Source organism: Rhinoraja longicauda, chromosome 1 (assembly GCF_053455715.1).
Source record: "Rhinoraja longicauda isolate Sanriku21f chromosome 1, sRhiLon1.1, whole genome shotgun sequence".
In the NCBI taxonomy this organism is placed as follows: domain Eukaryota; kingdom Metazoa; phylum Chordata; class Chondrichthyes; order Rajiformes; family Arhynchobatidae; genus Rhinoraja; species Rhinoraja longicauda.
This window is the reverse complement of record NC_135953.1, coordinates 43,639,943-43,656,495: the sequence shown is the minus strand read 5'-3', so window position 1 is coordinate 43,656,495 and position 16,553 is coordinate 43,639,943. Positions and strand designations below refer to the sequence as shown.

At 44.0% G+C, this 16,553-nt stretch overlaps 1 protein-coding gene across 4 annotated transcripts in view; it reads right to left on the bottom strand.

Moving 5' to 3' along the window:
- Positions 1-16,553, bottom strand: part of LOC144592116 (protein unc-13 homolog B-like) — a 344,358-nt gene that overhangs the window by 71,046 nt on the left and 256,759 nt on the right. The window lies entirely within an intron of this gene.

Here is a 16,553-nt window from a genome sequence, read left to right as displayed (position 1 = left end):
GTACACAAAATTTAAGGTGTTATCTGACCAAGGCCCACATAAATGGAGGAACATATTTCAAATATTTTGCAAGAAAGGACAACTTACCTTCCTTCCGGCACCCTAATATTGTCATTATTGGCATATTTGATTTGGTAATCGGTCTACATATCTGTTCCTCTATCTCACTTGCTTTTTTGGGGGGTGGGTGAAGAGGGAGGGGGGGGGGGTGTTCAATAGAATCCCATTATAGTGCTTGCACCTTTCTTATTTCTAACCTCTACCCATATTGCCTCAGTGAACAAAGCCTCTTGTATGTCCTCCCTGAATGCCGCCGTAACAGTCTCTATGATCAGTAGCACAACTTTTCCACCTCTAGTCCCTCATTCTCTATCACTTCTAAAGCAATGAAACCCTGGAATTAAGCTGCCAGAATAACCCACTCACAACCACGTTTCCGCAACGGCCACAACAACATAGTCTCACGCACTGATGCTGGCCGTGCTTCTGCTTTCTCCACAATACTCCTTGCATTGAAATAAACACACTTCAGCCCATGAGCTTCAACATATTCTTTCATCGCTCCATGCATGTCTTCACTTTGAGACCTAATGGTCCTATCCTCTTAGGCCCTCGCCACTTTTTCCAAGTTCTGACCTACTACTCTGGTTCCCCTGCACCCCCTCCCCCACCTCCTCTGGTTGAAACTCTCAAGAGTAGCATGGACAAACCTCCCTGCAAGGTTATTGGTCCCCTCCAGTTCAGATGCAACTCATCCCTCTCGTACAGGTCACATCTGCCCCAGAGGAGTTCCCAATGATCCAAATATCTGAAATCTTGTCCCCTGCATTAACACCTGAGCCATGCATTTGTCTGTTCTATTTTCCTATTCCTACCCTCACTGTGGTAGGACTGTGGTAGGAATTCCAACCCTCACTGTGCACGTGGCACCAGGAGTATTCCATAGATTACTACCCTTGAGGTGTTGCTCTTAAATCTTTTGCCTAGTTCCTTATATTATCTACGCAGAACCGTGTCACTTTTCCTACCTATAACTGTGCCAATGATCACTTTAACAATGAACTAGAGCATGCGTAAAATATATTGAAATTTTTAATCCAAAAGGTGTCCTCACCTATCTCAAACATATAAGTCTAAAATTTGTGTTTAGTGGGAAGAGTAAATACATGAAACCCCCAAATTATTTACAAATACATGCGAATTGCCAGCCTTTACAGTCATGAAACTGGTCTTCTGTAAGAGGTATTCAGAACCACTGAAGACCTCTGAAGAAGGGTCTCAACCCAAAACGTAACCCATTCCTTCTCTCCAGAGATGGTACCTGTCCCGCTGAGTTACTCCAGCTTTTCGTGACTATCTTCAGAACCTATAGAATTAATTGTAAAAAAATAATCTCCACACTCTTCATGAAGCCTTTTGGGCCTTTTGGAAGGGTGGGCTGAAAGATGGCAGATGGAGTTTAATGCTGATAAGTGTGAGGTGCTGCATTTTGGTAGGACAAATCAAAATAGGACGTACAGGGTAAATGGTAGGGAATTGAGGAATGCAGTGGAACAGAGGGATCTGGGAATAACTGTGCATTGTTCCCTGAAGGTGGAATCTCATGTGGATAGGGTGGTGAAGAAGGCGTTTGGTATGCTTGCCTTTATAAATCAGAGCATCGAATATAGAAGTTGGGATGTAATGTTAAAATTGTACAGGGCATTGGTGAGGCCGAACCTGGAGTATGGTGTGCAGTTCTGGTCGCCAAATTATAGGAAGGATGTCGACAAAATGGAGAGGGTATAGAGGAGATTTACTAGAATGTTGCCTGGGTTTCAGCACTTAAGCTACAGAGAGAGGTTGAACAGGTTGGGTCTTTATTCGTTGGAGCATAGAAGGTTGAGGGGGGACTTGATAGAGGTTTTTAAAATTTTAAAAGGGACGGACAGAGTTGACGTGGGTAGGCTTTTCCCTTTGAAAGTGGGGAAGATTCCAACAAGGGGACATAGCTTCAGAATTGAGGGACAAAAGTTTAGGGGTAACATGAGGGGTAACTTCTTTACTCAGAGGGTCGTGGCTGTATGGAATGGGCTTCCGGTGGAAGTGGTGGAGGCAGGCTCGATTTTATTATTTAAGAGTAAATTGGATAGGTATATGGATAAGAGGGGATTAGAGGGTTATGGTCTGAGAGCAAGTAGATGAGACTAGGTCAGAGAGAGTGGTCGGCGTGGACTGGTAGGGCCGAACGGGCCTGTTTCCGTGCTGTAGTTGTTATATGGTTATATGGAAGCCATGTTATAATTACCCCTTATATAGCAGATTTTAAAAACTGGAAAAGAGGATGGAGCCGGAGAAAGTCTGGCGAGTGATTGGTGGATACAGGTGAGGGGGGAGGGATTGATTAGCAGATGGTGGGACAAAGACCAGAGATGAAAAGACAAAAAGTGTGAGATTAGGATAGAAGAGTTGAAGATTATGTAGCTGGAGGAAAACATATAGGTGAATATAGGAAAACTGGGGTATGTGTGTATTAGTTACCTGAAATTGGATCATTCATAGAAACGTAGAAAATAGGTGCAGGAGTAGGCCATTCGGCCCTTTGATGTATATATCTGACAAAGGAAATGGTAGAGCAGTGTAGGTATGTAATATGTATAACTGAAGAGCACACATAGTGGGAAGAATGATGCGAACAGAGGCCAACATAGTGAAGCTAACTTAGAGGTCATGTTAGGATGGGCCATAGGTAGATTTGGGTAGTGTTTAGACTATAAGAAATAGCTCGAGTAAAGATAAACACAAAATGATGTAAACCAGGCCATGGGTAATAAAACTAATCCCTGAGTTCAGAAAGGTTACTCATCATGAGTTTAGAAAGGTTCTTTATTGCACTCATTTGTCAGGCAAATAGGAGGATGGGTTATTTTCATTAATTAATAGAAAACAGAAAGTTGAACATTTAGCTCTTAGGGCTAAAGGAATCAAGGGATATGGGGAAAAAGCATGAATGGGGTATTGATTTTAGATGATCAGTCATGATTATATTGAATGAAGATGCTGGCTCGAAGGGCCGAATGGCCTACTCCTGCACCTATTTTTCTATGTTCTATGTTCTGTACTCTTAGAGAGAGAAAACAAGGATGAATGATGTCAAAGAAACATTGATAACTGATGAATGATTTCAAAAATGTTGAAATATTTGAAACATAAAACATTAAAGCACATAATATAAGAGGCCGTGGGTGCTGTGAATCTTTGAAACACTTGGTGTTCTAAGTTTAGCTTAGTTTAGTTTAGAGATAAAAACAGGCCCTTCAGCTCACCAGGTCCTTGCCGACCAACGATCCCCGCACACTAACACAATCCTACACACACTAGGGACAATTTACAAGTTTACCGAGGCCAATTAACCTACAAAACCTGTATGGCAGTGTGGTAGGAAACTGGAGCGCTCGGATAAAACCCATGTGGTCACAGGGAGAACAAACAAACACCATACAAACATGACAACATAGTCAGGATCAAACCCGGGTCTCTGTAAGGCAGCAACTCCACTGCTGTATCACTGTGCCACACCTCACCATTCTCACAAAGTGTTTACCCTTGAATAAAAAGACCTGTTTGAGATACTCATCATTGCTCTCGGAGATGTTATTTGTGCCTACCTGATCTGGGCCATAATTAAGAGGTCAACTGGGCCTTACATGGAAGCCAGATTCACGGTACAGGTTAAACACACAATTCCCTCCAACAATTGACACTGAGCAGGACAGCTGTTAACAATGTGCCTCCTAATTGTGTCAGTATGTTTAATTTTACCATCCATAATTAGAGGAGTAGATCCCATATTGCTGTCAAGCAATTGTAAGTTGTGGTTCTAAAAGAACAAATTAGAGGAAAGAGAAATCATGGTGACTTTGCAGGGCTAGATAGGAGGATGTTTGAGACGTTACGTTAGCGGAATGGTGTATAGATATTAGATATTGTCGCAATTATATATATATATAGACGATAAGTACGGACGTGTTGAAATATAACCCACCAGGTACTGTCTCGATAATAAATATAAGATGTCAATTACTGGTGCAGAGAAGTATGACACAGGGGCATCTTGTGTTGGGGAAGGTGGTTCAAAATAATAGAAAGTATCAGCAGTGCACTCGACATGCTGATGATGGCAACTTATAAGAAAAACGTCAACATCAAATGGGGACCCAAGGGATCCATGGTACAAACTGCTGTGGATTATAATAAAAAATGTAATTCAAGAAACGATAAGGGATAAGATCCGGAAGAACACCCTTGCTGAGAAAAAAAACAGTGGCAGAGACAAGGAAAAGGTAAATATGAAAAAAGAGCAAATATACTTGCAGCCATGGCACAGAAACATAGAAAATAAGTGCGGGAGTAGGCCATTCGGCCCTTCAAGCCAGCACTGCCATTCAATATGATCATGGCTGATCATCCAAAATCAGTACCCCGTTCCTGCTTTTTCCCCATATCCCTTGATTCCATTAGCCCTAAGAGCTAAATCTAACTCTTGAAAACATCCAGTGAATTGGCCTTCACTGTCCTTTGTGGTAGAGAATTCTACAGATTCACAACTCTTTGGGTGAAAAAGTGTTTCCTCATCTCAGTCCTAAATGGCCTACTGTAGTGAGTCCAAAACGAGCGTTATTGTTCAAAGGTCTTTACTCGTAGGTAACCGTAACAAACTGCAACTGCTTACTTTGGACACACACTACTTAACTAGCCAATACAATCTAATCTCATCTCTCCAGCTGGTCGCCAGACACAACTATACCTCGCGCTCCCGCATCCCGTGACTCGTTAGCCCAACCAAGGGTTCGAGACACCCCCGCTAATCCGTATGTCCCTACATGACCCCCCCCAGAACCCTCGAAACCGTACCTCACGGGTGCCCGGACCTCCCTCCCGGAACGCGTACGGAGGGGGGAAACCGATACCGCCAATGTGACGGGAGGCGGGGAGGTCGCCGCCGCCGGAGGCGATGGAGGGGCCCCGGAAGCGGAGGGCGTAGGTGACGGAGAGCGCTTGATCGGGAACGGGGGCCCGGGCCCAACCATAGGCGGCGAGGGGCTGAGGGGTGGCAAACAAGGCGCCGCTGGCGGCACCAGGGGGGCGGCCATAGGCCGGCCCCTGCGCGGCGGCTGGGCCACCGACACAGGGAGGTCCTGGTCCAAATGGGCCGGCTTGAGCCGGGATACGGAAACGAGTTCCTGGCGATTACCCACCTGTAAGGTAAAAGTGACAGCCCCTCTCTTCAGTACCTGAAACGGGCCCTGATAAACCGGCTGAAGAGGGGGGCGGTGGGAATCTTTCCGCAGGAACACGAAATCACAGTCCCGCAAGTCCGACGGGACGTGGACCGCCGTGGACTGCAATAAGGGGCAGCCCCTTCCCCCCGCTTGAACTTCACAGCCGTAGGGGGGCACAATACTCACAACCGCTCCCGTATCCACCAGAAACACGATCCCGGTCTCTTGGTCCGTCACGTAGAGGCGGCAATTACGGCCAATCGAAACTGCCTCTACGTTCGATCGGCCCAGGCATTTCCCGGAAACGTACACGGGGCTCTGCAACTTCGGGCGTCACTGCCCCACCGCCGATGGAAGAAACACCAGCCGCTTTTATTCTGCCGTGCTGGTTGTGCTCGCGACCAATAAACATGTTCTGCAGCCCCCTCTTGCCTGGCAGACTGTGAAATAGCGGCCGAGCCGTCGCTCTACCGGCCGCTCCCCCGACTGCCGCTGGGCCTCGAGACACGATTGACCGAGTCGTCCCGGGTGTGCCGCTCCCTGACAAGCACGTTGGCTTTCTCGGCGAACGTTTCCGGGTCGTCAAACGAGACGTCGGCCAACACCAGCCTGTCGTCCTGGGGTAGCTTCTCTCGAAATGCCGCCTCGAACATCATGCACGGCTGATGGTCGCCCACCAAGGTCAGCATTTCTGTCATCAACTCGGACGGCAGCCGCTGCCCCAGCGCTGGTAGATGGAGCAGCCTCAGAGCCCGCTGGTTCTGGCTCCAGCCGAATTTCTTCAGTAGGAGCCTCTTGAGCCCCACGTACTGCTCCGTTTGGGGTGGACTGGTCAGATATTGACTGACCCGCGCCGCCACCTCCGCCTGCAGACAGCTCACGAGGTGGTGGAACTTCTCCAGTTCGCTATCCACCTTTTTAATATGGAACTGTGACTCCGCCTGTACAAACCACAGGTGCGGCGATGGGCCCAGAACGGCAGTAGGTGAACCTCGCCCGTGCTCGCTCCCACTTGCGACATTCTGCGTGTTCTTCGCGTTCGGGTCACCAATGTAGTGAGTCCAAAACGAGCGTTATTGTTCAAAGGTCTTTATTCGTAGGTAACCGTAACAAACTGCAACTGCTTACTTTGGTCACACACTACTTAAATAGCCAATACAATCTAATCTCATCTCTCCAGCTGGGCGCCAGACACAACTATACCTCGCGCTCCCGCATCCCGTGACTTGTTAGCCCAACCGAGGGTTCGAGACCCCCCCGCTAATCCGTATGTCCCTACACTACTCCTTATTCTTCTGACAAAGAACTAACAAGAAAAGGTAAAAATAGCACCAGTGAGTGCACACAAGATGAGGAATGTAAAAAACCATGCAGGATAATGGTGGCGGCTAACAACACTGACTGGGGAACTTTTGACAATGAGGCATTTAAAGACGGGTATGATGAGGACTATGGGTTACACCTAACTTATGAAAAGGACATAAAGATACTAGCTGCAGCTCCATTTCATACAGTAGACTCGATGACAAGGGGTGCACTACACAAACAGACTGTGAGGAACCTTTGACAGCCCCTGGGAAACGTGATTTTAAGTGAAGTGCCAGTCTTTAAAAAGAACAACGGGGAATCGGGAATTTTGGGATGTTAGCTGAGATATAGGAGATAGACATAAAATACTGGAGTAAGTCAGCATGACAGGCTCTTGGCTTTTGGACAGAAGGAATGGGTGAAGTTCCCTTCTTCAGAGATAAAGGAGATTCAGGAGTCAGTCATGTGGAGAAATAAGGGAACAGTGAAGGAAGAGAAACTAAAGGGTATGTGTTTTAATTGTAGAAATAAAGTTACTTTGCGAGGGAATGTAGGTCAACCCAACAGCAACCAAGGAAGGGACCAGGATATCTCACAATTTTTAAATGCTAATGGGAATTGAAAGCTGATAAGAGTCTGAGTTGATGTTAGGATGTTTAATTGTATGTGTTTGCATGAACAATGTCTTCCAGAATTCTCGAGTATCAAAGCCTTATGGGTTTGAATGATTTCTGTGAGGTGTGTGTGATTGTGTTTTACTTATGTTTGGATTTTTGAGTGATAATTATATCATTATATTGTTGCCTCCCTGGTGCCAGGGTTCAGCACATCACAGACCGGCTTCAGAAAATCCTAGTGAGGGAAGGCGATCAACCTGAAGTCGTTGTGCACGTGGGCACGAATGACGTCGGGCGGAAGAGGAAGGAGGTGCTACAGCGGGAGTTTAGAGAGTTGGGAAAAACACTGAGAAGTAGGACGTCGAAGGTGGTTATCTCTGGACTGCTACCGGTACCTCGTGCTGGTGAGGCCAGGAACAGAGAGATAGAGGGTATGAATTTATGGCTGAGGGACTGGTGCAGAGAGCAGGGATTTAGATTTCTGGACCACTGGGATCTCTTCTGGGCTAGGGGTGACTTGTACAAAAGGGACGGGTTGCATCTTAACAGCAGGGGGACAAACATTCTGGCAGGCAGGTTTGCTAGTGTGACACCTGTGGCTTTAAACTAAGTAGTGGGGGGGAGGGGTTAACAAATTGTGAATATGAAGATGAGGTAAAAGGGAATACAGGAGATATTGCAAAAGACTCTCGGAAGAATGGGAACAGAAGTTCTAGAGGGGAAAAGAAATTAAGGGCAGGGCCAATTGTGACCGATGTGAGAGGGGAGGTAAATACAGAAGTTAAAGTGTTGTACTTAAATGCGCGTAGTATAAAAAATAAAGTGGATGAGCTTGAGGCTCAGTTAGTCATGGGCAAGTATGATGTTGTAGGGATCACTGAGACATGGCTACAAGAGGACCAGGGCTGGGAACTGAATATTCAGGGGTACACAACGTATAGAAAAGACAGACAGGTGGGCAGAGGGGGTGGGGTTGCTCTGATGGTAAGGAATGATATTCATTCCCTTGCAAGGGGTGACATAGAATCAGGAGATGTTGAATCAGTATGGATAGAAATGAGAAATTGTAAGGGTAAAAAGACCCTAATGGGAGTTATCTATAGGCCCCCAAATAGTAGCCTCGACATAGGGTGCAAGTTGAATCAGGAGATAAAATTGGCGTGTCAAAAATGTAATGCTACGGTGGTTATGGGAGATTTCAACATGCAGGTAGACTGGGAAAATCAGGTTGGAAATGGACCCCAGGAAAGAGAGTTTGTAGAGTGCCTTCGAGATGGATTCTTAGAACAGCTTGTACTGGAGCCTACCAGGGAGAAGGCAATTCTGGATTTAGTGTTGTGTAATGATCCTGATCTGATAAGGGGACTAGAGGTAAAAGAGCCATTAGGAGGCAGTGATCACAACATGATAAGTTTTACTCTGCAAATGGAAAGGCAGAAGGGAAAATCGGAAGTGTCGGTATTACAGTATAGCAAAGGGGATTACAGAGGCATGAGGCGGGAGCTGGCCAAAATTGACTGGAAGGAGGCCCTAGCAGGGAAGACGGTAGAACAGCAATGGCAGGTATTCCTGGGAATAATGCAGAGGTTGCAGGATCAATTTATTCCAAAGAGGTGGAAAGACTCTAAGGGGAGTAAGAGAAACCTGTGGCTGACAAGGGAAGTCAGGGACAGCATAAAAATTAAGGAGAGGAAGTATAACATAGCAAAGAAGAGTGGGAAGACAGAGGATTGGGACTCTTTTAAAGAGCAACAAAAGTTAACTAAAAAGGCAATACGGGGAGAAAAGATGAGGTACGAGGGTAAACTAGCCAATAATATAAAGGAGGATAGCAAAAAAAAATTTAGGTACGTGAAGAGGAAAAAAATAGTCAAGGCAAATGTGGGTCCCTTGAAGACAGAAGCAGGGGAATTTATTATGGGGAACAAAGAAATGGCAGACGAGTTAAACCGTTACTTTGGATCTGTCTTCACTGAGGAAGATACACACAATCTCCCAAATGTTCTAGGGGCCGGAGAACCTAGGGTGATGGAGGAACTGAAGGAAATCCACATTAGGCAGGAAATGGTTTTGGGTAGACTGATGGGACTGAAGGCTGATAAATCCCCAGGGCCTGATGGTCTGCATCCCAGAGTACTTAAGGAGGTGGCTCAAGAAATAGTGGAAGCATTGGAGATCATTTTTCAATGTTCTATAGATTCAGGATCAGTTCCTGTGGATTGGAGGATAGCAAATGTTATCCCACTTTTTAAGAAAGGAGGGAGAGAGAAAACGGGTAATTATAGACCAGTTAGTCTGACATCAGTGGTGGGGAAGATGCTGGAGTCAATTATAAAAGACGAAATTGCTGAGCATTTGGATAGCAGTAACGGGATCATTCCGAGTCAGCATGGATTTACGAAGGGGAAATCATGCTTGACAAATCTACTGGAATTTTTTGAGGATGTAACTAGGAAAATTGACAAGGGAGAGTCAGTGGATGTGGTGTACCTCGACTTTCAGAAAGCCTTCGACAAGGTCCCACATAGGAGATTAGTGGGCAAAATTAGGGCACACGGTATTGGGGGTAGGGTACTGACATGGATAGAAAATTGGTTGACAGACAGAAAGCAAAGAGTGGGGATAAATGGGTCCCTTTCGGAATGGCAGGCAGTGACCAGTGGGGTACCGCAAGGTTCGGTGCTGGGACCCCAGCTATTTACGATATACATTAATGACTTAGACGAAGGGATTAAAAGTACCATTAGCAAATTTGCAGATGATACTAAGTTGGGGGGTAGTGTGAATTGTGAGGAAGATGCAATAAGGCTGCAGGGTGACTTGGACAGGTTGTGTGAGTGGGCGGATACATGGCAGATGCAGTTTAATGTAGATAAGTGTGAGGTTATTCACTTTGGAAGTAAGAATAGAAAGGCAGATTATTATCTGAATGGTGTCAAGTTAGGAGGAGGGGGAGTTCAACGAGATCTAGGTGTCCTAGTGCATCAGTCAATGAAAGGAAGCATGCAGGTACAGCAGGCAGTGAAGAAAGCCAATGGAATGTTGGCCTTCGTAACAAGAGGAGTTGAGTATAGGAGCAAAGAGGTCCTTCTACAGTTGTACCGGGCCCTGGTGAGACCGCACCTGGAGTACTGTGTGCAGTTTTGGTCTCCAAATTTGAGGAAGGATATTCTTGCTATGGAGGGCGTGCAGCGTAGGTTCACTAGGTTAATTCCCGGAATGTCGGGATTGTCGTATGTTGAAAGGCTGGAGCGATTGAGCTTGTATACACTGGAATTTAGAAGGATGAGGGGGGATCTTATTGAAACATATAAGATAATTAGGGGATTGGACACATTAGAGGCAGATAACATGTTCCCAATGTTGGGGGAGTCCAGAACAAGGGGCCACAGTTTAAGAATAAGGGGTAGGCCATTTAGAACGGAGATGAGGAAGAACTTTTTCAGTCAGAGAGTGGTGAAGGTGTGGAATTCTCTGCCTCAGAAGGCAGTGGAGGCCAGTTCGTTGGATGCTTTCAAGAGAGAGCTGGATAGAGCTCTTAAGGATAGCGGAGTGTGGGGGTATGGGGAGAAGGCAGGAACGGGGTACTGATTGAGAGTGATCAGCCATGATCGCATTGAATGGCGGTGCTGGCTCGAAGGGCTGAATGGCCTACTCCTGCACCTATTGTCTATTGTCTATTGTCTATAAATGGTCTGTGAGATTCAGCGTATGGCATGACATGTGGCAACATGCGTGTTAATTTTGATTTATATACGTGAAAACACATGAAGTGAGTGCAGAGGTTGTCACTTGTTTGCTAAATTGGTTCTGAAAGAATGTTGAATTAATCCAATGGAACAGATGGAATAGGATGTGACTGAATGATTCTGTTCCTCTGTGAAATAAATTTGCAGTATCTTTTGTGTCTTAAAAGGCAGTATCTCTTTTAGATGTTGTGTGAGGGGGGCCCTCCAACCCATTCATCTTTTATTTATCAGACTATGTGTCAGAAGCTTTCAATGTGCAAATGAACTGTTTCCTGTTGACCTGTTTCCCGTTTCCTGTTTTCCTGTTTCCTATCAATGTGGAAATTAACTGTTCACTGTGGAAATTAACTTTGTTTTACGGTGTAAACATGCAGTTTGGTTTTGTCTTATCTGCATTTTACCTTGGTTTTGTTTTCTTTTCCTATATCTTTTGAATTGATTTGAATTGATTTTAAAGAGAGACCCAAATCCACATACAAAATTCTTAAGGGATTGGACAGGCTAGATGCAGGAAAATGTTCCTGATGTTGGGAGAGTCCAGACCCAGCGGTCACAGTTTAAGAATAAGGGGTAGGCCATTTAGGACTGAGATGAGGAAAAAATTTTCACCCAAAGAGTTGTGAATCTGTGGAATTCTCTTCCGCAGAAGGCAGTGGAGGCCAATTCACTGGATGTTTTCATGAGAGAGTTAGATATAATTCTTGGGGCTAATGGAATCAAGGGATATGGGGAAAAAGCAGGAACAGGATACTGATTTTAGATGATCAGCCATGATCATATTGAATGGCTGTGCTAGCTCAAGGAGCCGAATGGCCTAATCCTGCACCACTTTTTCTATGTTTCTAAGCACATACATATTTGGAAGTATGATGGGAAAAGAGGGCACAGAAACATAGAAACAGAAAGTAAGTGCAGGAATAGGCCATTCAGCTGTTCGAGCCAGCACCGCCATTCAATATGATCATGGCTGATCATCCAAAATCAGTACCCCGTTCTTGCTTTTTCCCCATATCCCTTGATTCCATTAGCCCCAAGAATTATATCTGGCTCTCTCATGAAAACATCCAGTGAATTGGCCTCCACTGCCTTCTGTGGCATAGAATTCCACAGATTCACAACTCTCTGGGTGAAAAGATTTTTCCTCATCTCAGTCCTAAATGGCCTACCCCTTATTCTTAAACTGTGACCGCTGGTTCTGGACTCTCCCAACATCAGGAACATTTTCCTGCATCTAGCCTGTCCAATCCCTTAATAATCTTATATGTTTCAATAAGATCCAACAAAGTAAAGCTAACTTAGAGGTCGTTTGGAGCGGAAATAGATTGCTTTAGGAGGTGTTTAGACCACAAGACATGGCCAGTTAGAGTAAAGATAAACACAGAATGATGTAAACCAGGCTAAGGACAATAAAACTAATCATGTGATTGGACAGGGCTCTTTATTACACTAATTTGTCAGGCAAATACGCGGATGTTTTTTTTAATAAATTAAGAGTAAACAGAAAGTTGAAGGTCACTCTCAGAAAGAGAAAACAAGGATGAATGGTTACAAAGAAACATTGATAACTGATGAATTATTTCAAAAATTTAATATCCGCATGTAACCATTGAAACACAGAATATAAGCGTGTAGGAAGGAATTGCAGATGATGGATGCTGTGCATCTTTGAAACACATTGGGTTCTCTCAGAGTGCTTCCCATTACAACTGCCACAGATTCTCTCTGCTTAGAAATTGATTAATCAGTGAATTTGCCAGGATTGACAATTTCTGAATAAACAACCTTGTTAGAGATACTCGCCATGCTCTATGAGATGTTCTTTGGGCCTGCTCAATTTGAGCCATAATTAAGAGGCAAATGGGTTCCACATGAAAGCCAAATTCAGGTTTAGGTTAGATACACAATTCCTTCTGTAAGCTACCCAAGTGGAATACAAGCTGCTGTCCCTCTAGTTTGCATGTGGCCTCACTCTGGCAGTGAAAGAGGCCCACGGCAGTAAGGTCAATAGTTTAGTTTATTATTGTCATGAGTTGCGGGGTACAGTGAAAAGCTTTCGTTTGCGCACTAACCAGTCAAGACTATATATGATTACAATCAAGCCGTCCACAGTGCACAGATAAAGAATACAACATTTAGTGCAAGGTAGAGTTTGATCAGGACCGCACTCTAGCTGATGAGAGGACCGTTCAGGAAGAGGAATTAAAATGGTTAGCAACCGGGAGATCCAGCAAGCTTTGGTAGACTGAGCGCAAGTGTTCAGCAAAATAGTCGCCTCGTCTGTACTTGATCTCACCGATGTAAAGGAGGCCACATCGGGAACACAAAATGCAGTAGGTGCGATTAGTGGAGGTGCACATGAACCTCTGACTCACCTAGAATGACTGCTCGGGTCAACAGATGGATGTGAGGCTGGAGCTCCTGTGGTTGCAGGGGAAAGAGTGAGGATGGTTTGGGTGGAAAGGGATGAATGAACCAAGGAGTTGCAGAGGGTGTGGTCTCTGTGGAAAGCTGAAAGGGATGGGGATGGGTAGATGTGACTGGTGGTGAGACAGCGTTGAAGATGGCAAAAATGCCAGTGGATGCAAAGCATCCTACACATCATTCTCCAAATAATTTAGGTAACTAACCAAAAAAATACCCCTCCCCACCTTTCTCCCTCCCCTCTCTTCCCTGTGTCCCACCTGGATGCATACCTCAGATTTGCCTTCACCCCATCTCCTTCCACTTATATGCTTTCCTCTGACTTCACAATTATCAGCTCTTCTATCCTTATTTAACACTTTTTGTGTTTTCATCTTTGTCCAACCATCTGCCATAAAAACCCCTCTCTCACCCTTGTCCACCTATCACCAGTGGTCCTGCCCCATCTCACCTCCAGCTTTCTTCCCCCACCACAATCAATCTGAAAAAGAGTGCTAAAACGAAACATAAGCTATCCATATTCTCTAGAGATGCTCTCTGACCCGCTGTTTTACTCCAGTACTTAGTGTCTTTTTCTGTGTTTACAGAGACCCCTGTTATGCTACTGCAAGTAAGAACTTTATTGTTCCATTGCCGATACATATGACAATTAAACACTCTTGACTATTGAAATATATATTGAGATTTATCTAAATAAACAAGTTAGAATTCAAACTATCTGAAAAAAAAAGCAAAGACTTTTACAGAATCAGGCTAAACAGCATTTACTAATAATACTGAGAGTACCGGATGAATGCACAAAAATTGTTGAAGTATTTACCAGTGCCAACAAATAAGATCGAGACCATCTGTCACTGTCATATCCCTCTTACTTCTGCTCACCAAGTGCAATCTGCCCCCAAGGCTTTGCACTCATTCAGAATTTATCACACAGTAATTCAATTACACAATGCATGTTTTTAAAGAGCTCTGAAATACACGAGTAGCGCCATGTGCAATGTCCACTTGTCACCTCTTGTGACAGCGTCGAAAACACATATTAGAAAGCAGGTTTTAAATGTTGGGAAATGCAATACAGTACATCAGCTTTATTTAAACAGATTATCAATCCCTATGATTTGTTAGCGAGTCATCCACAGGAGATAAGAATATAGAAACAAGCTTTCGTGGGAAGTGTGAGCTAACACTGAGCTCCAGCTTTTCTTTCACCACTGCATATAATGGGCCCTTTGGTGCTCATCCCACTGAGTCTCCACCAGAGTAGGAACACAAAAGACAATTAAAACTTTCCAGAGATGTATGAAATGGAAGGGCCCAAGGGCTAATCCTTCAAAGACATTCTGGGATCTACATATCTCCACTAAACATTTAACAAGCAATGCATATTTTATTTCATTCTTCACATGTTTAAATTATAATGTTTTATTTTTAATTGTCTCCTGTATATCGTGTTGTTACTTGTGAGCAAAGCACCAAGGCAAATTCCTTGTATTAATACATACTTGGTTAATAAAAATTAAAAATGTATTCAATTCAATTCAATTCATACGGTGTGACAGAGCTCAACCTGGACTACTCTTCTTTGAAGCACAACTTCATTTGTTACCCTGAATTTCGGAGGCTCCTGGTCATTCCAGACAGGGATGTTTAGTTTTATTTTTGGCATGTGTTTAGTTTTGCATGCTATCCAATCAGATCAGATAATACTATTTATAAACATAATCAAGTAAAACTTAAGTAAAAAAGGTAGAAAACAAAGGGAAAGATACAGAATGCACAATATAGTTCTCAGCATTGTAGCGCATCAGTTCCATAGGCACCATGAATTCTACTACTACATAAACAAAGAAGCTATTGCTTGAGATTTTAAAAGCATACAAAATACGATTAAAAGTGGTCAATTGGCCTTCGCTTTGGCCAATCAATGCAATTATGGCTGAACTTTTAACAGCACAATGTAGACACCAAGTTGCAGAACATCCTCATTTAGTAAGATGCCTTCTCTTCCAGAGGCTCTGTGCCATGCTCATTGCAACAAATGCTCATCTCACCCCAAATTACACTGATTAAGAGAAACTCACATTTCATAGTACCGCAGTCCTGATATCGCTATCCCTCTGCTATTTGTTATCTGCACAAATCCTCAAAGTCATCTCTGGAACACCTATGACAGACTCCTAATTATTAACTGTCGCTCTGTCTTCAACATCATAACCCCATGCAAACTCATCTCCAACCTCCAATCTAAAGTGGCAGCAGTCCAAGTTCAGATAGTGGATATTCAAGCTTCCACCACATGATATATTGTATGACTTCGGCCTGTATTCCATTGACAGTTGCAAGTTCCGAGGTCAGATCTTGGAGACATGACTCTATATATTATCTCTTCTCCCACTGTTGCTCCTTGAACCAGTAACCAGAGAATGTAACCAGAGCATCTCCAGCAATTGCTTTTTAGTTTCTTTTTTTTATATGGTTACCTTTAAAGAAGTTCCCCACACCAAACCTTTACCCTTGGCTTCCTTCTCTTGGCAACTCCATCCGGACGTGGGGTTGGGTTCCAGAGAGAAGCTAATAAAATCTAGCTACACTTCTTTACATTCTCTTCTCAACCTCTGCCTGCTCAACTGATATCTGGTATATTTTCTCCAGGTAACTATTCGAAAGACAGAAACCTCTTTCCAGTTCCTGCCGTTAACGTTGAATGGAGCTTCTGTCCTCTACTGATCTCCAAGGACTTGCATTTCTTTATATTGTTCACCGTAGTGATTTATCTGCTGCAGATTGCCTCAATCGTTTTGTCACCATTCAGCTTCACTATTCGCTTCTTCCAAATGACCTCGGGATCACTTGGATATTTCACCATCCATAAACTGCAGGATATCCAGAATTCTCCTAGTCTTTTCCTTACTCATAACACATTCAGTTCATTCTTCACCCCATGCTTACAGATCTAAAGAGATCCATGCGACCAACAAAGGTTATTCCTGATTAATGAAACAACTCAGTTCATCATAGCGCAGTAATGAATTTTGTTATATTTTTGCTTAGCCTCTCTCTTGAAAAATGTAATGTCCAGGTTTCTGTCTTTTTGTCCTGTGTAAATTATCCTTGAGGAGGTACATGCCAAATCAGAACATGCAGATATTCTTTCTTCATTAAACACCTTCAATGTTAAGTACTAGGCATTGAATTAC